At 40.7% G+C, this 24,171-nt stretch overlaps 1 protein-coding gene across 3 annotated transcripts in view; it reads left to right on the top strand.

The window, feature by feature from the left end:
* The first annotated feature begins 1,924 nt into the window (after positions 1-1,924).
* LOC121154046 (tubulin-specific chaperone cofactor E-like protein) overlaps positions 1,925-24,171 on the top strand; it is a 155,606-nt gene continuing 133,359 nt past the window's right edge. The window contains exon 1 of one of the 3 annotated variants that reach the window (XM_040976807.1): positions 1,925-2,007. The gene's annotated coding sequence lies outside the window, so the exon portion shown is untranslated. Of the gene's footprint in view, positions 2,155-24,171 lie in introns of all 3 variants that reach the window. The other 2 variants (XM_040976804.1, XM_040976806.1) reach the window with 2 other exon arrangements.

Below are 24,171 nucleotides of genomic sequence, written 5' to 3'. Positions count from 1 at the left end.
CAAGTTAATGACTGTGGGCTTTTTCCTGAGAGTCACAGGGAGTCTTTCAAGGAGTTTAAGCTGCAGGCAATAACCCAGTAAGGCGAGAGCTTTGCAAAAGTAACTCTGGTTGGCTTGGGATATAGATGGGGAGGATTAGAGACACTGGTCATGTCTCTGGGAATCTGCTCTATTTGGGAAAAGATGGGAACAAAATACAGAAACGTTACTCATGGATATTTCACAGAAACAAAGAAATATACAATCAATCACATCTAGTCACATCCAATACTTAAGTATGCATTGATATGTTTTTATATAGCATTTGTTAACAGCAGTGGCTTAGGTTGCCTGCTGCTTTTACTAGTTGCTCACAGAGCATCTAGCTTGTGATGTATTTCTGGGTGTTCCCAAAGGTACCTGAGCTTACAGAGAAGTCTTTCAGCAGAGTGCCTATGTAACACCCACCTTACTCTTTTTCATTTATTTCATTCTGTTCTCATGGTCCCCACTACTGAGGCACCTGTGTTTGTGGTCATGACAGTGATCTCAATGAAGGCTCCCAAAGGCATTCATTGTTTTAAAAACATATTCGTTTATTTGAGAGAGGGGGGAAGTTGAAGGTACACTCTCCAATTGGCTGCATTGGTTGGGGCTGGGCCAGGTCAAAGCCAGGAGCCAAGAACTCCATCTGGGTCTCCCCTGTGGGTACAGGGGCCCAAGTACTCGGCTGATCTTTGGCTGCTTTCCAAAGCACATTAGCAGGGAGCTGGATTGGAAGCAGAACAGCTGGGATTTAGACATGCCTCAGCTCATGGCTTACCCTGCTGCATCATAATGCTGTCTGAATTGCATGCTGTCTGCAGAAGGAGAGGGAAGCTTTTAAGTCTGAGCAATGTGAAGCCATACTGCTCCACTCTTCCATCCCTTCATCCTCAGAGCATCATCTTTACCCAGCCCCTTCTGGCGTCTTCACCCTCCGAACCATGCCCATTGGGGTAAAACAAGGCAAAACCAAAGAACACATGTCCCCAGGAGTCCCTCTGGGGACTTGAAGAGCTTTGCATTTCTCACTCTAGGACTCAACACATGCACACCACTTCCCATGTCCTCCCTGACACACCCTGCAACAAAAGACACAAAACACATACCTGCCTGAATGAATTCTTCCTGTCACTTCAGCTAACAGATCTGATCTCTCTTTGGGATCAGTCAGCACCATGCCTACTCCATGAATGTTCCTGCAAAAGAAATGGACAAACGAATACATAAGCAATCACAACTGAGCAGGCAGAGAGGATGAGCACGGAGCAGGAGCAATGGCATGTGATCTCAGGCAACACGTATGTCCTTTGGTGCTAAATGGGATTTCTGTCTCAATCGGTGACTTTCCCTAACAGTGAGTTTCCACTTTTGATTCTGTAAAAAAAGGACTCCTTTGGGAGAGAAGTAGCATGTTTACACAGCACACTGCAAGGCACGTGCCTGGAAGGTGCTCAGTGAACCAAGCTGCTATTTCTACTTTGGGGTTGAAGTTCAGGCTGTCACAGGCCTTGCAAAGGGGCACCTCCCTTCCCATAGCTCTCTGTGGCTGATGCCACTGAGATCAGATACGGAAGTGACTTGATAAGGGTCACACAGCAGATCAACGACAGAACAGGCCAGGACTCCAGGTGTGCCCGGTAAGGTTGTGGGAACTGCCCAGCCCCTGGTCTGACCTGGCTCAAGTTGCTTCTGATGTGAAAACTGTACTCCTCTGCCTCACACAGGGGATGTCCCCGCAATGCACAGACAAGACAGGAAGGCAGCTTGAGCTGTGCTGTCTGTGCTGAAACCGAGGCCAGTGCAGCATCCCCGTCGCCATGGCAACCGCAGCTTGGTCTAGGAGGACCAGCTCCTCCGGCACCCCTCCCATCCACGCAGACGACGTAACACGTGCGGCAAGGTCACGTGTTGTTGTTGGGCCTGGGAAGTTGCTTCCGGGTCAATGCAGGACACTGGGCTCCGGCGGCTGGATTGGGGGACGAAGTGAAGAGGAGCCGGGCCGGGCCGGGCCGGCCGCCGGGGACCAGGCCGGAGGCTGAGCGGCGGCGGAGACGGCGGTGGCCGGGAGGGGGGAGGACAGGCGCAGCCGGAGGAGCCGCCGAGCAGCTCCCCCGCCTCCCCGGCTGAGGGGTGAGTGGAGCCCGGGGCCACCGGCTCTGCCGGGGATGTCGAGGCCCGAGGCGCTCCGCTCCGGAGCCGAGGCGTGGAGGGCCGCTCCTGAGGGGCGCCGGGAGGGGAGACCCGGGCACAGGATCGGGGGTCGCTGCCTGTGACAGCTGCGGAGCTGGAAAGCCTGGCCCAGGGCTGGTGGAAGGATGGGGCCTGGTCGCGTCTGGGCAGAAAGGGAAGGGCCCTGGGCTGGGAGAGGGGGTTCTGATTCCAGGTTAGAGGGGAAGCCTGTCCGAGCTCCTGGGAGAATCTAGTTTGCTCACTGAGACCCCAAGGCGGTGGGAGGGAAACGTGCCCTGTGACTGATGGGAGACGGAGACATGCCTGTGGAAAGTTGTCTCGGAGCTGGGAGGCCAGACCCAGCAGATGTGCACACTCTGAGATCTGGAGGGAAGGGAGAGAGCATGCGCAGGGCGTGGGACCCTCGGCTTGCCCCCTCCTGGAGCTGGTAAAAAGGTGTGTAGAGGATAGAGTTGCCCAAAGTTAACAGTCTTCAGAAGGGTGAGGTTGCAGGTGCCCAGCCCTGGCATCTTCGCTGGGTGGTGGGGCCTGCATGGAACTTGTCTTGGGATTGGGGAGCACAGAGTCCCAGGTCCTATTCTAGGAGCTTCCTAGTTCTGGAAGTTGTTGAAGGAATGAGATGGAATACCATCTGCTGTTGGGACACGGAAGTGGTAGGTGAGGAAAGTTAGTTGCCAGAGTTGAACTGTGTACAGCCCGTGTAGGAGGGAGGAGCTGTATGCTGAGGGTTGCTAAGCAACTGAGAGTTTGTAGGCACCGCCTAGGACTGTCTAGGGAAGCTGGCAGGGCTCTCAGGTCCCAAGTCCAGGCAGAACTGGGGCTTGTCCCTGTGCTTTGAATGCTGCCTTGGAGCCCTTCTGTGGGTTCCTGCGCTCCAGCTCGAGCTAAGAGTATGAGTGGGTGCTGCGGCCTGGGGAGACTCTAGATGGTGAGGGCTTGGACTCACTTTTATATTCTTTTTTTTTTTTTTTTTTGGCCTCACAGAAGTGCATTTTTCATTGTGATCTGGTACACACCTACCTGTGAATCAAAAGTTTCACAAAGCAGTATGATGTGTCCACGTGATATTTTCTGATAATTTGTGGCATTTTTTTTGTCTTTTGTTAAAACTGTGATGATGTTTACCACTTTGATTTATGGGGAACAACTTGAAGTTTGGAAAGCCCTGTTGTGAAACACATTGGCTTGGCTGCATCAGGATTCTATATTGTAAGCTTCTAGAGGGCAGGGGTGATTTTAAGAAGGTAGATAGTTTTGGAGAGTAGGCAGGCAGCTGGATGCAGATGACTAAACTGTTTAGGTGTTTGTAACATGAACGTGTTTGACCCATATTTTCTTGAAGTAATTATCATCTTTGATATGTTAATGTGGCTTGATCATCTGATCAGTGAAATTGTGTGTGGATGTTTTAATTTTTCTTTATCCTTTATTTTAAGAAAGTTGAGAGGCCTGGTCTGATTTAGTTGATGCATCATCAGCAGAAATGTCATTTTACTGTTCAAGCGTTCTAAGGATGCTCTGGCTTGCTTTTCTGAGATTTAAAAACATTTCAAACTCTTACTCTAGTAACTACAGTATAGCAACATCATCAAAGACAGAAGGTTCATGGCTTTATCTTGTAATTTAAACTTAAGAGTCAGTTAACAACTTCCTCCATGCAAACAATGTTTTCATCTAGAATGGGTGAGGTCCTTAGCTCCTGATAAACATTGGTGAGTGTTGGTGAGTAGCTAGTGGTCTTCATACATTGACATGTTCAAGTTGTTTGGAAAGTTGTCACCCAGCTTATTGCTCCAGGTTAGTGTCAAGTGATGTTGTCTAATTTCAGCAGGTAAATTTAAAGGGTCTGTATTTAAGACCGATTTAATAGTGTTACTTTTTTTTTGTTTGTTTTTAATGGAATGAGTTCATTTTATTTTGAATGCGAAATTCAAAGGGGAAGTCGTCAGGAAAGTGTTGCCCAAATTGAACTTCATCCATGGGCTCCCATTCTTGATTGCAGGTCTTCTGAAAGCAGTCTGTCACCTTCAGTCTTTGTGTTTTAGAATGTGCCCTTCTTGCTTTAACCATTTATTGACTATGTATTAGGTTATTGATGAGAGGGGTCGTATTGTCACATGTTAGCTATTCTTTAAAAATGGCCTTTTAAAATCAGACATACGTCGTTTGTTTTGAAATATTAAGTTTTAAAGAAGATGTTTCTTTTGTGGTAGTTGCTTGGAACATTAAGGAAGACAGGCATTAATTTTATTTCTCTGGGAATCATGTTTGCTTGTCAATAAACAATTATGGAGAACTTACTCTGAGTGATTTTGTGTTTTTTTTTTTTTTTTTTGTAGTTTTTAGTCCTTCTTTTGACCCTCAGACTGTTTGAGAGTGTCTACCTGTGCCCTACCTGTGTCCTTTCCCCTTCCAAGCTTTGCTTCAAAAGTAGTATGGGTTTGGAAATCTGATACATGGATTTGTTAGAATTTTCTGGAAAATGGGTTTGTGTCCCTCTGAATTCTACTTCTTTTCCTTAGGTAATGAACTGTGTGATGCATATTCTGCCTATTCAGAGGCCTATTTCCTGATCTCTTTGCCTGGACTGTGTTTTAAATAAGCTTGCTATATGTTTTGGGCTTAGTCATCTAATTAAAAAGTTGTAAGAAATGACGTAAAACTAATAGTGATACAGTTTATTTTCATCTCTAAAAGGTTTTTATTTCATGTGGCTTTTTTTTTTAAGATTTATTTTATTTTTATTGGAAAGGTGGATATACAGTGAGGAGAGACAGAGAAGAAGCTCTTCCATCTGATGATTCACTCCCCAAGCTGCCGCAACGGCTGGAGCTGAGCCCATCCGAAGCCAGGAGCCTCCTCGACTGCTTTTCCCAGGCCACAGGCAGGGAGCTGGAAGGGAAGCGGGGCTGCCGGGATTAGAACCGGCGCCCATATGGGATCCCGGGGCGTGCAAGGCGAGGACCTTAACCACTACACCATCGCACTGGCCCTATTTCATGTGGATTTAAATATAGAAAACAAAATTATAATACAAAGAGTTCCTGTATACCCCGCACTCAACTAATGTTAACATATTTGATTAGTATGACATAGTTATGACACTTGGTAAACCACAATTGAATGAACCAGCTTCTCCTATTATTATTGTTTTTTTTTTGTCTAAATTCCTTGTATCCTTCTCATTCTTTCCACCTGCTAGAAAGCAGTTTTCTGTCTAAAGGACTGAACTTTTAAAAACTCCCACATATGAGGGAGAACATGCATATTTGTATTCCTGTGTCTCACTTACTTCACCTAACAGTATCTTCTGATTTGTCCAGTTTATGACAAATGACAGCTTTTCATTATGCTTTTATGGCTGAGTAGTATTCCATTTTAGAAATACCTATATATGTATATTTTCTATTTATCTGTTGATGGACACCTTAGGTGGTTCCATATCTTGGCTATTGGGGATTGTGCTGTGATAAACAGGGTAGGACTCAATTTGGATTTAAAGGATGAAGATTCCATTTAGTTGTGATTGTTGCCTTTGCCTTATAAGCAACTAGTCATAAGATTTACCATCTTTTCCTTTTTTAGACCATTCTTTCTTGACTTTTGGTTTTTGGGGGTTAATGTTAGTAGCCTAACTATTCCCATTGTCTGTTTTTCTTGTGCTACACTGCCTTGCATAGTTTCATAGAAGACTTCCAAAAAGATTGCTGTGATTGTTTAATTTATCTTCCCCCAAACCAATAGGTGCTGTGCAGTGCCAGCACTGAACAAAGCCATACCGTTTCGTTTGCCATTCCGGGCCACCAGCAGCCCTTCTCTATCTACTTGTGACTTTGCTGTTCATTCCCCAAGTGCAGATCCTCTTCCTGTGGAGGCTTGTACTCTTCATACCTGATGATGTGTGTGACATCTGTCCGTTCAGGTGTCAGGACAAAACACGTTCCCTTTCTTTAGTGAAATCCCATTCATTTCTTTTCAGATGGCCTTTCTTCTCTGAAGTTTTTCTTGCATGACTTACCCTACTATTTTCCTGTATTTTGTATTTTGTGTTCACCTCATTTTTCCCCTTTTCATATGGTAAAGATGTCAAGAATAGGAGACTCACCAGGATCTGTCAGAACCTATCAGAATTGACTGAACTTAGGGTTAAAATGGAAATCTCTAAATTCCACCCTAGATTTACTGAATAAGAATCTCATATAGAGCTTAGGAGTGTATTGTTTTAAAAAGCTTCTGAAGTGCTGCTTTTATACAGTAGAATTTAAGAGTCACTGATCTAGCATGATGCTTTAAATTATAATAGATACACACAAATTATTTTTGAACCAGTAACGTGAGTGAGCTGAACAACATGCAGTTCAGGAGACTGGCTGAATTTTAGGGCTTTGAAACTCAACCTAAGTGTGAATTTTGGCCCTGTCATTCACTAGGCGTCTGAACATAACCTATCATAGCTTCAGTTTTATGATTTGGAAAATAGTACCCCTCATGAGAGCATCATGAGAATCAATGGACTAATGTGTGTAAGACAACACAGGATGTGGCACATACTGAACAACCAGTACTTTTTAAAATGCTATCATGGTGGGTACTAGCACAGCAGTGATCATCATAATATAGGTTGAGCATCCCTTATCCACAAATCCATGATCTGAAATGCTCCAACATGTTTGAGCATGAACGTGAGATCACATATGGAGAAGTTCACATCTGATAACACTGTGACAGATCACCGTTGGTGCAGGTACACTTAAAATCCTATATAAAATTGCTCTCAATTTGGATATTGCTCTCAAGATGGATAGAAGGATAACATAAATGAATATTGTGTTAATATGCATACCCCCTCTGTAGAGTACCATACGTGTGTGTGTGTGTGTATTCTAAAATCAGAAAATCTTGAAATTCTGAGTAGTTCTGGTCCCACGGGCTTTTTTGGATAAGGGACACCCAACTTGGAATGAAACAGGTTGTGAGAAAATGTTCCAGCTAAGTCACTGTTAATAAACAAGTTGATGATGTGGCTATTATTTTTCGTTTTAGGTTGACCTAGATTGTTGGCCTATATGTTGTTTAGAAGCGTAAAGATATTTTACCTTCTCTAGAAGAATTGTTATCAAATTAGGATGTTAAAACTTTCTGCCTTTGTCGTCTTGATGCCACAGAATAAAGTGCAGACTTTCAATTAAAACAGACAATTTAACCCATTCCCATGTGACCCTCCCAGTCCATCTTGTCTTCCAGTCTTCTTCCCTGACAAGCTGCACACCAGCTGTGCTGCCTTGCTTACTTGTGTCTCTTGTGCGGAGGCTTCTTTCTTCTTCATTCAGAGAATGTCTGCTGCTCTTTCTTTCTAAGACCTTTGTAACCAGCCTCCTTAAAGAAGAGAGGCACGCCCTTGGCTTCTCAGAGTGTTTGCCCATCCTTACATGCATTGTCTTTGTGTGTGCATTTATCTTCTCAGAAGGAAGAGGAGTTAGTTCAGGCCTGTGTTCCTGATGCATTGTGTAATTCTTGCACACTGTAATTACCTCTGCTAGCAGGGTAGGATATGTCTTTGTTGTCTGACTCATATCAACTCATTGTTGTTTTCTTACTTCCCTACTCTTAGCTTTCACAAAAATAGCCACAATTTATTGATCATCTACTACATCATGGGCACTTAGCTTTTATTTTTTTAAGAAAAGATTTATCTATTTTTATTTGAAGGGCAGAATTTACAGAGAGATGGTGAGAGGTCTTCCATCCATCCACTGGGTTCACTCCCCAGGTGGCTGCAGCAGCCAGAGTTGAGCTGATTGGGAGCTGGGAACTTTTTCTGAGTCTTCCATGTGGGTGAAGGGTTGCAAGGACTTGGGCCATCCCTCTACTGCATTCCCAGGCCATAAGCAGAGAGCTGGATCAGAAGCGGAGCATCTGGAACACAAACTGGCACCCATATGGAATGTCAGCACCACAGGGTAGAGAATTAGTCCGCTCTGCCACTGCGCTGGCCCCAGGCACTTAAGTTTTTTTTTTTTTTTTTTTTTTTTTAATCTGTGTCTTTGTATTTGAGAGGTAGAGATAGAAGGCTTCCATCTGGCAGATTGCTCCCTGTGGTAGTCATCTGTGGGTCTGAGGACCGGGCCTTCCTGTTTATGTGGGAAGCCATAAGGGCGCAACAGCACACTACGACCCTGGGAAGATGGCAGGGGGCTTGACAAACTGACCTGCTCTGACCTGATGGCTGACAGTAGCCCGGGACTGGACATACATACCCTGTTTTCCTCTGCTTAGAAGGTCCTTACCTTGCAGTGGGGAGATGAGGGAACCAATGAGGGGCAGCTGCTGTCAGGTCAGGTTTGCAGGTTGCTCTCATCAGGAAAGATTGATCTTTAAGCTGATTGGTGGTTCTAGGGGTTGGGGGATCAATTAGATCGCTGTTGCAGGTGCTCTAGCCTTACATAAGCTTCGCTGTTAGAATTAGTAAATGGGCTGGTTTGCTGTCTCCTGGTTGTCTCCTTCCTCCAGTGGTCTTCGGCAGAGAACTGTGGAGAGCAGGCTCAACTCTCCGCATACCCACAAAGGCTGAAGCCAGAAGCAGTCCAGGTCTGTGTGTGTGTTAGCTGCTGTTTCCCATAGTCTGTACTAACAGGAAGTTGAGAATGGGAGCTGGAGCTGGGGCTTGAACCTAGGCACTCTTACATGAGATGCTCGCGTTTCAAGTACTGTCTTAACTATAAGAACAAATGCCGGCTCAGGCTCAGCTTCCTGACCCAGCTGATGCAGACACTTAACTAGATACTTCAGGAAGTTTATTTCTTTTAATTTTCACACTAACCCCAAGAAAGAGCTATTGTATATACTCACGCGCTACACAACAATGTTTTGTCAAATATTAACTGCATATATGATAATGTGCATTGCATTATGTTTTCTGGTGATGGTTTAGCTGTTTTAGTTTGTGTAGGAACGCGTGTTCACTTTTCTCAGAAGACTTTCCCTTTGTTAAAGTATGACTGGCTTTGTTTCACAAATGCAGAGGGAGACGGGAGATAAGTGACTTGTTCAAGTTACTGAGCAGTTGTTAATTGAACTCACAGCTGGCGTTACTTAATCTTTTAGGCTGACATTACCTAATCATCTAGAAGAGCATTGCTCTTCTAAAATGGGTAGCTGAAATGGGTGACAATTTACAAAACTCAGAATCTTATTGTTGTATAAAACCTACATCAATAATTCACTAATCATCCTTAGGAATGGGTCCATAACTATACTGTTTTATTTAAAAGATTTATGTTTTTATTGGAAAGTCAGATTTACAGAGAGAAGGAGACAAAGACCTTCCATCTGCTGGTTCACTCCCTAAATGGTTGCAATGGCCAGAGCTGAGCTGATCCATAGCCAGGAGTCAAGGAACCAGGACCTCTTCTGGGTATCCCACTTGGGTGCAGGGTCCCAGGGCTTTTCTTAGCAATCTGGGTTTCTTCTTCTGCTGATTATGTGTTAATGTTTTTTGTCTGTTTTTTTTTTTTTTTCTGTAGGGCTGTTGACCTCTTTTTTTTTTTTCTGTTGTTTGAAAAGTTGTTTGTGTGAGTTGCAGACGTTGATAGGATCCTTGTTTCCCCTAGTTTCTGGCTTGTCTTTATGTTTTTGAATCTTTTGATGTTCAAAAGTTTTTCCGTTTTATTGGGAAACTTTTTTGTGTATATATTTCTTTAATGTTTTCTACCAGAAATAGTTTCCTAAATCAAGATCATAAAGTTCTTCTCTTATTAAAAGAAATAATGGTTTTGTTCTCACGGAAATAAATTTAGCATTCACATTTTATCTGGAGTTGAAATTTTTTCTGTATTGTTGAAGTTCAATTTTATTTTTCCCAGATTGCTATTCTCTGTCCCATCATCAATTATTGAGTAGTTGAAGCTTTTCTTACTGATATTTATGCCACTTCCTGCCATATTTACATGAGCATGTTTCTGGCCTCTGTTTTCTATTCTGCTGGTCTATTTTTCTTTTCTCAGAGGTTTGTTGTTGGTTTGTTTGTTTTTTAGCAAAGTGCTGTAAATTCTTGGTATTTCCAATATTTTTATGTAAAGTTACCATGAACACTGAATTAATGAATATGGAATCACTGTTCCTTGGGGAAATATAGGAGTTTCCAGTGTGCCTCTGGCATAGCATTTTCATCAAGTGATCAATATTTAAGCTTGTTTTATGTGTGTTTATGTTTCAAGATATTTTATTTAATATATATATACCATTGATTTGTTACCTTTGAATTTACCATAAAAAGTATTATAATTCATGCCTGCATGAAGCCCTCTCCCTCATGTATTTTCTCTGTAAGGCACATCACAGCCTCCTTGTGCTTGAAGAACACTAGGTAGCATTTTTGCATTTCTCTTGGGAGTCATTTTAAATAGAGAAATCTTCAAGAAACATAAAAATGCAAAAGATACAACAAACAGACCACCAAAAGGACCCTTGTTTACTGCATGAGAGCTAAAACAAGAGTGGAGGGTTGCCTCATGATGCTTCAACTGCTCAGTGGCTCATGTATACAAGAACCATCAATTTGTGTTCATTGACCCTGCCAAACTCTCTTAAGAGTTCCAATAGTCTCTTTATTAAATCTTGGTTCTCCTAGTGTAGAATCATGCTATCTGCAAACAGGGATAATTGTAATTCCTCATTTGCTATTTGAATTCCATGTATTTATTTTTTCTTATCTAATAGCTCTAGCGAGGACATCCAATACTGTATTGAATAGCAGTGGTGAAAATGGATATCCTTGTCTAGTTCTAGATCTTAGTGGAAAAGCTTCCAATCTTTCCCCATTTAGTATGATACTGGCATTGTTTTTCATATTTTGCTTTGATTGTGTTTAGAATGTTCCTTCTAATCAGTATGGAGAACAGTCAAACAACTGAAAATCTGCATACCATATGATCCAGCAATAGCACTCCTAGGAATATATCCAAAATACCTGTTACACGAGAAACCTACATGCACCCCTATGTTCATTGCAGCACAATCAATAATTGCAAAAACTTGGAAGCAGCCAGAATGCCCATCAACAGAAGACTGGATAAGAGAGCTATACTTCGTTTACTCCATGGAATACTACTCAGCTATTAAAAAAAAAAAAAAAAAAAAGGAAATGCAGTTCTTGTGGACAATGGGCCCAACTGGAAACCATTATGCTAAGGGGCATCAGCTGTGACTTTAAACTAGATTACAGGGCTTTCAGCAACACCCATTGCATGGAGTTGCTTTTCTCTCTCTCTCTCTCTTTCTCTCTCTCTCTCTTTTGCTGGGACCTGTTGGAAGTTAGATCTGGGGCAACCTGGTCCTATTTTGAATGGAATCCGTGGGATGCCAAATTGATATTATTTTGCCTTGCCAGTGGGACCAGTGCAATTCATTAAGCTAGAAGTAGTTCTTCCCTGACTCGACACATGTGCAGCCCACTGTTGTCCTCTACAGGGGATTTTCCACAGAAGTCAAAAGGGTGTCTAGTGTGGCACTGGTGGGGAACCTGGCCGTGAAATCCACCCTGTTCCCACACTTATCTGATGGGGCTCCATCACTCTGCTTTTGCTTGTGATAGGAATAAAAAAATCAGTGGGACCCACAGTTCTATGGCTGGTTCACCTTCTGCATTTCTGATGAGCTCCCCTCCCCACCTGTTGATGGAGCTCTGATCACCACTGGGGTTTCCGTTTGCCACAGCGTTGCTCAGCTGTCTCCACTGCTTCCCCCATGTTCATGGTTTTCCATATGTCCCTGTGCAATTGGCCTGCCCCCTGCTATTTCCCAGGATTGCACTCTCTACTTCTCTTCTGTCCATTTTAATGTTCTTCACCCTATTCTGCCATGTTGCTCTCCTGTATGTACAGGTTTTAATTTATGGAATGCATAAAGAATGAGACTTGACCTGTGAAATATTGGAGTTGACTCTTTATAAAAATGTCAGCTTTATAGCACTTTCTCTTCTTTTTTATATTTAGTCATATAACTTTTTAACATTTTTATTTTGAAAGATAATTTAATGCAATAACTTTCACATACTAAGTGTTCTGATTGACAGATGCCATTATCTCTTTTTGAGAATACTTTGATAAAAAGGTATTTCAAAGAGTTTGTGGAAAATGGAGTTAAAAGGTAAGAATTACTGTCGTGCAAAAAGGTTTGTGAAAAATATATACTCCAAAAAAAAAACTATGCATGTGTTTTGGTTGTTTTTCACCTAAATAAAATTTTAATTCTATTCTCCATAAACTTTTTGAAGTCTTATAATCATGGTACTGTTGTATAAGTGTAGTTCATCGATAAGTGTTAGACCAAAGTAATTTTGGGAAAGAATTGCACCTCCTAAAATGTTGAAAAACAAGTATAAGTTATTAAACTTTTATTATTGTGATGTATATGAGGATTATATTTTCTCAATAATCACTAGTAACAAGTTAAAATATAAATTTTTCAAAGGCAGGTGTTCTATGGAAGTTGAAATTTCAAGATTAACTATTAGTTCCTCCTTCAGTTTAGTGGCATTTCTCCTATGAACATTGGTGAAGAGTCTAACAACAGGAACAACTGGGTACACACAAAAATATATATACATTGTTGGTTTAGTCTTCCAGTAATTGCATTTATTGAGCCCTGGCTGCTCTGCACTTCTGACTTAGCTCCCTGCGAGTGCACTGGGAGAGGCGGCAAATGATGGCCCAAGTATTTGGGTTTTGCCACTAATGTGGAGACCTGGAGTCTGCTCTTGCGTTACCTGGGCTTGCCCCACTGATAGAGACATTTGAGGAATGAACAGTAGTAGAAAGTCACCTGTTCTCCCCAAACCCTATCCTGTCACTCTCTTTCAAATGAATAAATAATTCTTTGAAAAATAAAGGTGTACAAATACCTGTTCCATTTTCTGCTTTCAGGTGGTTTTGTTTTTGTTTTTGTTTTTTTTTTGCACGTAACCCGAACAAGAATTCCTGAATCCTACGGCAATTATGTGTCTGAATGTTTGAAGAACTGCCAGGCCATTTTCTATACTAGCTGTACCATTTGACATTTCCAGCTGCAGCAGTGCACACATACTCAGCTCCTTGATTGTGTTTGTTCTGAAATATTGCATTAATTAATGCTTGCATGTGGGTTGTAGCATTGGTGCAGGGCTACAACAATTATATATATTCAGTGTTAATTTTATTGTTTCTATAGTTTTACATAAGAATGCAACATACTAGAGTAACAGGTACGGTGACTTAGCTACTGATTCTTTGCTGTTTGTCACATCTTATTTTGGAACTCTGTAGAGTAGGCAGAAGTGTGTATCACGGCTGTGGCTTTGAAGCTTTTCTTCATTAACTACTCTATTGATTTCAGAGTAGCTAATGAAATACAGTAAATACAGTAGTTTATACAATACAGAAAAGTTGGCATCATGTTTTATAAAATGTATGTGATATATATGTATATATAATATATGTATGTATATGTGTGTATACATAATCAGATATATAATGTATATATATTAGAAGTGACTATATATAATATATGCAATATATATGTGTATATAATATATATAATCAGAAGTGAAACCTTTCACTGGCAGGTTTCCTAGGTGCCAGTCATGTGTAAAGTTCCCATTTGTGATAGTCAAAAAGAAGCATTATGATATGATTTTTACCTTCAGGAGCTGTGCGCTCTGAGATCACAAGAATTAAGCACATAGGGATAAAAATGAAAAAAAAAATGAAATGCTAATATGTTAATTGCTCACTGAATATTTTAGGAAATAGATACTGTGAGCTTAGGGGAAATACAATGACAAACGACGTCCAAAAATGCATCAATTCTGACATATATTTTGAGTAGAGTGTTGAATATCCTGTGGAATTCAGACGGGTGGAGAGGTGTGGGCAAGAACATCCAATCAAGGAAGGATAGCTTATGAGTATCAGACGTTTTTATTGTGATGGCTCAGTAATTGGCATTAATTAGTCTACTCCTGTGAGCTAAAAAGTCAAATCAAATCCACTTAACAAAATGTCAAGTCCTCCTACCCTACATTCATGCTCCCGTGTTCACTTGGATAGTCACAGTGGTGGTACTAGGTATAGCATTAGCAGTAGAAGTAATAGTAAACTAATGCTTAGTAAGTGCCCATTTGCCAGGCATTGTGCTAAAGGATTGTATTCATTCTTTAGCAACATGATGAGCTAGGAATTAGGGGCTGTCTGTTCTCCTTTCTGTGGACAAGGAATCGGAAACTTGTTGAACTTCAGTAACTTTCCCGTGGATTTCAGTGAAATCGGTCAGGACTGATGTTCAGCCAGCGTAATGCAAAATCAGCACTTAATACCACCAGGAAAAATTGCTGTGGTACTCACTAAATGTGAAAGGGGCTAGTGAAAAAAAGTTTTGTTAGTGACCTGTAAACTTCTCAGTGAGTCTGATGTTTGATAATCCGGCAGCCCATGGACATGAGCCAGAGTGGTTTCTAAACTCCTCTGGAAGGCTGCAGAGTGATGAGCTGGTATCTGTTGCCACTGAGGCCTTGGCAGTACATGATGGCTTCTGTAGAGCAGAGATAACGGGGGTAATTTATTCCATAAACAGCTAAGTAATGACCTTGAACTTGTTTTCTCAAAGCTGAGACAATATGTGCATGTAGTTTTTTATTTTTTTCTCATGAAACCTAGTCCATTCAAGACTTTAAAAATACTCTGATTTTTAGAAGAATGGAGAAGTTGAGAATACTTTTTGCCTTTTGGTGACTAGGCCAGTTAGTTCTGCTGTTTGTTTTTATTGTATTTATTTTTTGATTCAGTCACTTTGATGTACTCCTAATAGGCATTTTGGCTGTAATGTTTTTTTCATATATTTTAATACTTGTTTAGTTGCATTTCTATGATCTGTATGTAGGATTATACACTGTTGACATTAAGTACTTTTTTAAAGAAAGCATGGCTCAGCAGATTAGGGCTGCAGAAAGCATGACTTAGCATGCTGATGGCACAGAAACCTGAGCAAGTCCCTGCCATTTCCTATCCTGTAAGTAGAGATAAGTACTAGTGTGTCTGTTTTAAAGAGTGGTAGTCAAAAATACTAGGCTTTACAATGATTGTTAATCTCAGTATGGAACACTTGGTTTGCTGTTCATCCTGCTTTGAGTAAGTGCCACCTTAAAGGCTGGGAGTTTTCCCAGTTTCTGGGTCAATTAAAAGGTAAGGTTTTGTTTGCAGTTTTGTTTGTGAATGGGTTGGATGTATGTATAGTGGGTGGTGAGGATGGAATTCCTGGTACTGCTGAAATAAAGGGTATTGTGAATATTAAACCATTATTGTCATTATGATTGCTTCAAGGATGTGAAGAGTGATTTTGTTCCGTATTCAGAAGCTTAATTTAATACTGATGCAGACAGTTGGGATAAACCAACATTTTTGGAAAAGCAGAGGCTATGGATGTCAAGGGAAAAGTGTTTAGAAATATTCTAAAAGGAATAATTCAGTTTAAATAGCAGTATTTGCTGGTTTTCCTCCCACATTTCTCATCAAAATCACAAATTTTTAGGGCTAGTTCATTTGGATCTGAAATTTCAAGTGCTGTTTGTATACAGCGGACCTAGCCTGGGACTCGGTCACATCTGCTAACGTGCAGTTGGAGACAGAACACTTGGTCTGTTTGTCTGATTTCAAATGGGCCTTATTGGTAGCGTGTTTTCTTAGAGAAAAATATTGACAACCCTGAAACAGTACTTTTTGCAGACAGTATAGCCATGGCTTTACACATTTTTAATGTCACTAATGTGGTAAGATGAAGAATTTGGGGTTGGAATTTTAATATTTGTGATACTATGATTGAAAAAAAGTGTAGCAGTTTTGGATTAATAGCATAATCCAAGGAAGGATTAGGATTCCGAATTCATATTTCATCTGACAGTGCTGGGTTTTTTTTTGCAAGATTTATTTATTTTTATTGGAAAGTCAGAGCTACAGAGTGAAGGAGAGACAGAAAGCTCTTTCATGCACTGATTCACTCCAAGTAGCTGCAACAACCAGAGCTGAGCTGATCTGAAGCCTAAGAGCCAGGAGCTTCTTCCTGGTCTCCCATGTGAGTGTAGAGTCCCAAGGCTTTGGGCCATCCTCTACTGCTTTCCCAGGCCACAAGCAAGAAGCTGGATGGAAAGTGTAGCAGCCGGGATATGAACCGCTGTTCATATGGAATCTCAGACATGCAAGATGAGGACTTTAGCCACTAGGATACTGAATCAAGCCTGTTGGATTCTTAAAAAAGTTTATTTGTATTTGAGAAGTAGAGAGAGAAAGAAATGGCTCACTGTTCAGATGCCTAAAATGGCCAGCCTACGATGGGCAGGGCTGAAACTGGCATCTGGGACTGCAATACAGGTCTTCCAGGTGGGTAGCAGGAACCTGGTTGCTTAAACTATATCACTTCTGTCTGGTGGAAGAAATAGTTTCCTGGCAGGAAGAACTGTTGTTTCTTCCTGTATTAGTAAGGAACTGGGGTCAGCAATTTGGATTGTGAATCAAACACAGGTACACAAATAAAACGGAAACATCTTAACCAGTGTCTTAACTGCTAGATCAAATGCATGCCCAGGATTTTTGTTTTAATTTTCTACCAAAAAATGTTGGTGTGATATATATGTGTGAGTGTGCATTTGATAATTGCTAGTTTATGTGAAATATATAAATATACTTAATATTAACCTGTTTATTTGAAAGTCAGTGTTAATGGAGGGAGAAAGGTAGGGACAGAGTGAGAACGAGAGAGAAAGAGAATGGACTATCTTCAATCTACTGATTCACTCCCCAAGTGACCACAACTAATGGGCTGGGCTGGTCTGAAACCAGGAGCCAGAAGGCCAGGAGCTTCAGCTGAGTCCCCTAAATGTGCACAGGGGCCCAAACCCTTGGGCATCTTCTGCTGCTCTCCCAGGTGCAATAGCAGAGAGCTGGATTGGAAGTGAACAGCCAGGACTTGAAGCAGTGGCAGTGTGGAGGAGTACCGGCATTGCAGGAGGTAATATTAACTGCTGTGCCACAACACTGGGTTCAGTATTATCACACTTGATAGTGGTGTAGCATATAGTTGAGAAAGAGAGCCTGAAAAATAGCATGGTTCCTAATAGGTTTGAAAGCAAGGTATGTTGTGATAGCGTATTTATCAGCTACACTCAAGTTTTGCTCATGGAATGCTAGCAGTTGAAGCAGTGAATGGACTCTAATTCTACAGAGTAGTTCTGAAAGTTTATTTTAGTGAGTCAATTTTCATTACTTTTCATGCAAATAGAGCATCTATACTGATATCTTATATAATGCTTAGAGAAAAGCAGTGATATAGAATTTCAGGTATATACACTTAAGGATAAATGAAATGAGAAATACTATTGAAATAGGACCACCCAGCCTCATTACATTGACTTGGACAATGATTCAGAGTGTTTCCACGTGAAGAGAGCTAGCTGTGCAGGTGTGACATCAACTAGGATAACGTAAACATCTTAAAACAGTTATGTAAATGTGCATTTGTTGTCATTGAAAGCAAAAAATATTCAGGTTACAAAACTATATATATAAAATAATTTAATCTTTTGCTAAAATACATACTCATATATCTACATAGAGTAGAAAAGTGCTCTGGAAGGATCTATTCCATAAGGTGCATCCACAGGCTTAATCTGTTTTCTGAATCTCTCACTGAAGTCTCTTGGTATAGTCATGACTGTAAATATGCTTTAGCTATGAAAAGTGTTTGGACACAGTTATTTACAGCTTTAGTTTAGCTAAGATACTATATGGTGGGGGATACAGATTGTGCTGTTATCCTTTGGTTATTTCAGATTAGAAATTTAAAATTCTAAACTTATTTTTTGAATCAGATATTTAGTAAAAAAAAAAAAACTGATCAATAGGCTATTATTCATTGACTTCTCCTGTCATTCTTGGAGGAAAAAAAATATATGTATACAACATACCCTTAGACTTTCCCAGAGTTGTTTGATCTCCCTGCGGATACATTTAATGTGGCAGGCGAGTCAGAAAGACTGACTCATAAAGCAAAATAAATAAGCCAAAGTTTTAACTTTCTAAAATGCTCAGTGATCTGTCAGAGTTTAAATGTAGCTGGGGAATTTTTTTTTTAAGGAATTGTTCTGGGGATGAGGTTAGAAAAGGAATGGGCTTTGAAAAGAAATTTAAAAAATTGAGAAAGGTGTTGACTTTCCCATCCCTAAATGCAAAATCGTCCTAAGTGCGTTTGCCCGTTTTTAAGAAAGAGCAGTTCAACCCTTGACTGTTCTTCATGAACTCTGCCATTTCTTCCATCTTCATTTAAGCCTCTCAGACCTCTCAGATATACAGTCCATCCTAACTGACTGTGTCCATTGAAGTCAGTGGCTTTCACTCTGAATGGTGCTGAAAGTGCTTCCCCCTAAAGGACAAACTCCTCATTGCACAATCCTTTGGGGACTTAAAAATTCCTATTTTTAATCTGTGCATATTCTAAATAAAGATCAGTAGCTCTCATCCTTGTGCTCAATTTAGACTGCTGTATGAGAGACTTTTCTTTTATCCCTTTTGGATGAAATCTGGCCTAGAGCAGGGACAGTCGCGATGCTTTCTGTTAGTGCTATGTCCCGGCCTCCTGTCTGACCCCCTCCTACCCCCACTTGTGTGTTTGACTAGTCCTTACCGTAACCCTGTTGCAGTGTGTTATGTCTGTTCGTTAGCCTACTGTGTTTTACTGAGGTTTGCTCTCCTATCCTGTTCCCTGATCTTTTCTCGAGAACAGTTCAGGATTCACCTACTTGCTTGCTCACCCTTTTCTGAGTTTACTGCTTCTCCTTATGTTTTAGCTTCCTGTTTCTGTGTAGCTGGTTTTGGTGTGTGCCATCTCCTAGATTTCATCCTAGAGTTGGATGCCCTGAGGACACTTTGGGTTTGATTCATTTTCTGTTTCTTTAGTGCCCAGGACTGTATTTTGCACTGATTGAGCATCTGATACATAAGCTAGTTAAGGGCACACGTTTTCTTCATAAAGTGTAGTTATGCTGACTTGGTGGGATGCAAAAGGAACAGGGAAAATCAAATATATTTTCATTTGATCTTTACTAAACAATTGGTAGAGAGCTTTTTATGTAGGTTGTCTTGTGAGGAAAACAGGCACCTAAGTGGAGACAAGAATTACTGGGATGAAATGTCTTAAGGTGACTTTGTGGAGCCTTTGACTAGTGTTACTTAATACAAGTTTTGTTTTCAAATTTTTGGAAGCACACATTTACAAATAGCTTTTAACTGGCATATTTGGTTCTCTGATGAATAGGTAAGATTATGTGTAAATGAGTCCATATGACATGACTGAAAGTATTGAATTTTTTTAAGTATAGATTTATTTAGTTGAAAGAGTAACACAGAGAGAGGGATCTCTCCCATTGACTGTTTCATTCCTGAAATGACCACGAGCTAGAATCCGAGAGCTACATCTGGGTCTCTGACATGAGTGACAGGGTCCCATGCACCTGGATCCGCTTGCACTGCTTTCCCACTACTGGATTAGAAGTGAAGCGACTGGTACAGGAGCTGGCCCTCACCCATACAGCATTCCTGCATGGCAAGTCATGGCTTAATCCGTTTCACCACAATGCTGTGGTGATGCTTTAAATTTCTTGCGAGTATTTTCCATTTCTCTATTTTTATGAAAATTCTTCTCAGAGATTAACCTTGTCTTAATTGCATGTACATCTCAAATTATTATGTTTTATTTTAAAATATGCAAATTTTTCTCCATCTTTATTATTCCTCTAAGTTGAAATCGGTAGGAGCAGCTTCCTTCCCCTCTTTTGGTTCACAGCCAGAGGTGGACTGGAGGCCTGAAGCACCCGAGGGTCTCTGACTTCATTACCTTATGATGTGGTTGTTGCGACAGAGGCAGAATAATTAGGCTAAAATTTGGAGAGTCCAAGTGAAAAGATTTGGGTTACTCGTATTAACACATTATTCTGGTCGTCGTCTTCCAGCCTTCCAGTGTCCATCACGGAGCTTTTGCTTGGCTCTTGTGTAAGCCCTGGTTACCAAAAGCAGAACACAGATCCAGCTGCCATCTTAACTCATCTCCTTTCCCCCTTCCCCTTCCTGTTGGTCTGCTTGTACTTCACTGCTAGGCTCAGCTGTGTTTATTTCTGCTTGCTTTTTGTTTCCTGATTTTGTTTTAGTAAATATCCAATTCTTTGGCCATCCAAAGAATTCCTTTCCCTGGTTTATTTTAAAATTACTTCTTATAAAAGATTTATATATTTTTGTTGGAAAGGCAGACATACAGAAAAGAGGCAGAAAGATCTTCCATCCACTGGTTTATTCCCCAAGTGGCCGCAATGGCTGGAGCTAGGGCAATCTGAAGCCAGGAGCCAGGAGCTTCCTCCAGGACTCCTACACAGATGCTTTCCCTGGCTATAAGCAAGGAGCATAATGGGTAGTGGAACAGCTGGGACATGAACTGGTGATGCCCATATAGTGTTCTGGCACTTGGAGGATTAGCCAGTTAATCCATTGTGCTAGACTCCTTAAAATTATTTTTAATACTGTAAACTCCATATACAAAATTTCCAATTTGGATTTTAAGGGACTTCGTAATAATAAGGAAATAAGAAACTCTTTGTGTCAATAGATCATTCCCAAATATGTTAAAAATATTTTGTACTTTGAAAAGATGATGTATGTATCTGATAAACTCAAGTGGTTCTGACAGGTGAACAATAGTGAATAAATATCTTTTCTACATGGTTTCTCATTTCTTCTCTCATACTGCTTTTATGTTATTTCTGTTTTTTCCTTCTGGAGGCATTCTAGCTATCCACAAACACATCAATCTATTTTTATAAGACTAAAAATTTTACCTTGTCATTCTATGGGCTAGAATTTATGTCTTTTGGAAGTTGTGTGTAAGGCTGGCAGTGTGCGAACTTTCTGGAGGTGCTACTCCACACTGGCACACCTGCGTAAGCCTGTATCTTAAGTATCTTTTGGGGTTAGAGGTCAGACATGTCATATTTTATCTTTTCAGCTATGTTGGATTCCATACTAATTTTGAGCTAACCCTTTAGTTGAGAGCCCAAAGTACAAACGATTTAATAGCAATTGAGAGTGCTTAGGTGATTGGATGCTTTGTTCTGATATAAATCCACTTGACAGAACTGTTCTGAGTAGTTTATCCTCCAACTTTTCTCCTGACTTTTTCTAAGCACCTGACAAGAGGACATGATAGTCAGAATCTTGAGGCACAAAGGAAATTGAATTTTTCTCACACGTACTCCACTTCCTGGTAATGGAACAAAGGGATAGCACCCGATTCCTGGCTGCCCGGCTGTAAGCACCAATTTGAAACGTTTTTACAAATGCATTAGAATAACCAACTCTAGAGGTAGAGTAATGTGATTTGATACCTGTTACTTCCAAAATGTCATAGAAGAAGCTGCCCCCCACACACTTGCACCTAAAACCCTTTTTAAATGACACCAGTTAAAGACATTTTTCTGCCCTGTATTTCCTCATTTTTCATTTCGTTTGGTTTTCAACCTTCCTTTCCCACCTGTTGTTCTTTCTCAAACTGTCCCAACAGATTTTGAGTAGATTTATATTACTATTCCATTTTTCAGTCTAAATGTTCTAATTCAAAACTCATGTATTAATATGCACACCTTCTGCATTCCTGGAAAGCAAGTGCAATAGAATATCCTGGAAAATGACCAATGAAGGTGCATGCTGTTTTTCAATTTTAGAAAAAGGAAAATTAGGAAAATATACATATAAAGGACAAATTTGTTTGCAAGAAATATTAAAACATTGGGCCCTGAGGAAAACTTAAGTCGCCAGATTTGCTTGCCTACTAGGACATATTTTAATTTGAATGTGCCAGTACTATCACTTCTCGGCCTTTTGGCTAAGATCAAGTGACTGTGCCATTGCTCTGTGTTTAAATAATGTGTAAGATTACTGCACTGAATGGTACAGATTTGAGTTGAAGTACTTTTGAAACATCAAAATAAAATATGCTGCTAACACTTGTTGACCATTATTTTTACAAGTGTTAACACTCCCTCTACAACACATACACATACACTTTTTATTCTTTTGATCTGCCAATTTTGTGAAAAATAGCAATGCAACTTCTTTGAGTTTTTTGTGAAGCATTTGTAAAGATTCTGTTGGAATCCTGTTTGAGACTGGTCTTTGATAGAAGCCATGTTGCCTGTTGTTAGTGGCATGGCACTGCTTTGTTTTCTGCTGTTGGTGGTGAGAAGTTTTCATGGAAGAAAGGCTTTTCATCTTGGAGGTTCTGAAGTCCTAAAGGAAGACAGTACAGTGACACAAACAGTGTTGAAATAGAGCAGCTAAGTGGACACTTCCACTCTATGTGGTTGGAAAGAACACACCGTCTTGTACTATCATAGATTCTATTCTAGACTTACAAATAAGGATTTTTTTTTAAAAAAAAGCATTTACTTGTGTATATGAAAGGCAGAGCTACACAGAGAGATGGGTAGACAGAAATAAATGATCTTCCATTTGCTTGTTCACTCCCTACCTGACCAAACTGACAAGGGTTAGGCCATGATGACGTCAGGATACAGGAGCTGTATCAGAGTCTTCCATATGAGCATCACAAATACTTGGCCCATCTTCTAGTACCTTCCCAGGGAGCTGAATTGGAAGTGTATTAGCTGGATTTGAATGAGTACCCATATGGAATGCCTCCTCAAAATCAGTGGCTTAGCCCACTATACCACAATACCAGTTCCACAAATAAGTATCTTGCATAAAGAGCAGCCCTGTTTTTCCAAGGTTATGTGTAGTATACTCGTTATAAAATGTATTCCATGGCCAAACATTGCTAAATAATAAATGTATACAACCTTTGTTTTATGGCTGGACATGTGCCCAATGGATGGGTGTATTCCAGGCATGTATAAATTGATTTTACACAATTCAGTAGACATGATAGGACATCAACCATGGTCAATGACCACTTTTATGATCCTGCTTTTAAAAAAATTCTTTTGGCAAACCTGAGAAAAAGGTTTAGGCTGTCCATCCATGAGAAAATTAGTAGATGACCAGCCCAAGTTTACCAAACTCTACCCAACTAGTGAGGGAGTCTTAATTCCCTAACTCCAGGTGCTTTTTACTTGCTAACACCTTCTCTTATAGGTTTTACAGCTTAAGGAGAACCCTGTAATATAAACAACACCTTTATACATTTTAGGTCCCAGCAGCACACCTGAAATCCAAGTAGTATTGATGTTAGTACCATATTTTATAGATGAAGGCATTGAGTTCCTGAGGAATGGGGTGACTTACCTGAGGGCACACAGCTACCTGGTCATGAGTACTTCATGGAGCCTGCACCAAATCCCCCTCTTTTTTATTCAGATTATCCTGGATGTTAGCAGAGAGAGGACTCTCTAGAGGGGATTTGGAGATGTGTGTGTGTGTGTGTGTGTGTGTGTGTGTGTGTGTGTGTGTGTGTGTGTGTGTGTGTGTGTGTGTGTGTGACAGAGAGAAACAGAGACAGAGAGAAATCTACCATCTGCTGATTCACTCCTATAATGGCCACAAATCAGTTAGAATTCCAGAACTCCCTTTAGGTCTAACACATAGGTATAGGGACCTAAACACTCAAATCCTCTTTTGTAGCATTCCCTGGCCCATAGGTGAGGTGCTGGACTGGGAGTGGAGCAACTGGAATTCCTATAGGATGCCTGTGTTGCAGACAGCAGCTTAATGTGACGTGCCACAATGTTAGACTCAGAGTTAATTTTTCATTAAACAACAACAAAAACTTAAATTCTTTTGGTGTTTTCTCCATGAAAAGCTTTGTTTTTCCCTGTTTTCTGTAAGATAAAGATCAGTCTCCTTAAGTGGCACACAGATCTCTGAGTTTCCCATTTAG

The sequence above is a fragment of the Ochotona curzoniae genome, unplaced genomic scaffold, assembly GCF_017591425.1.
Source record: "Ochotona curzoniae isolate NIBS_2020 unplaced genomic scaffold, NIBS_Ocur_1.0 contig_2723, whole genome shotgun sequence".
Classification (NCBI taxonomy): Eukaryota; Metazoa; Chordata; class Mammalia; order Lagomorpha; family Ochotonidae; genus Ochotona; species Ochotona curzoniae.
Note: the sequence above shows the minus strand (reverse complement) of the source record. Positions and strands in the feature narration are given on the sequence as shown.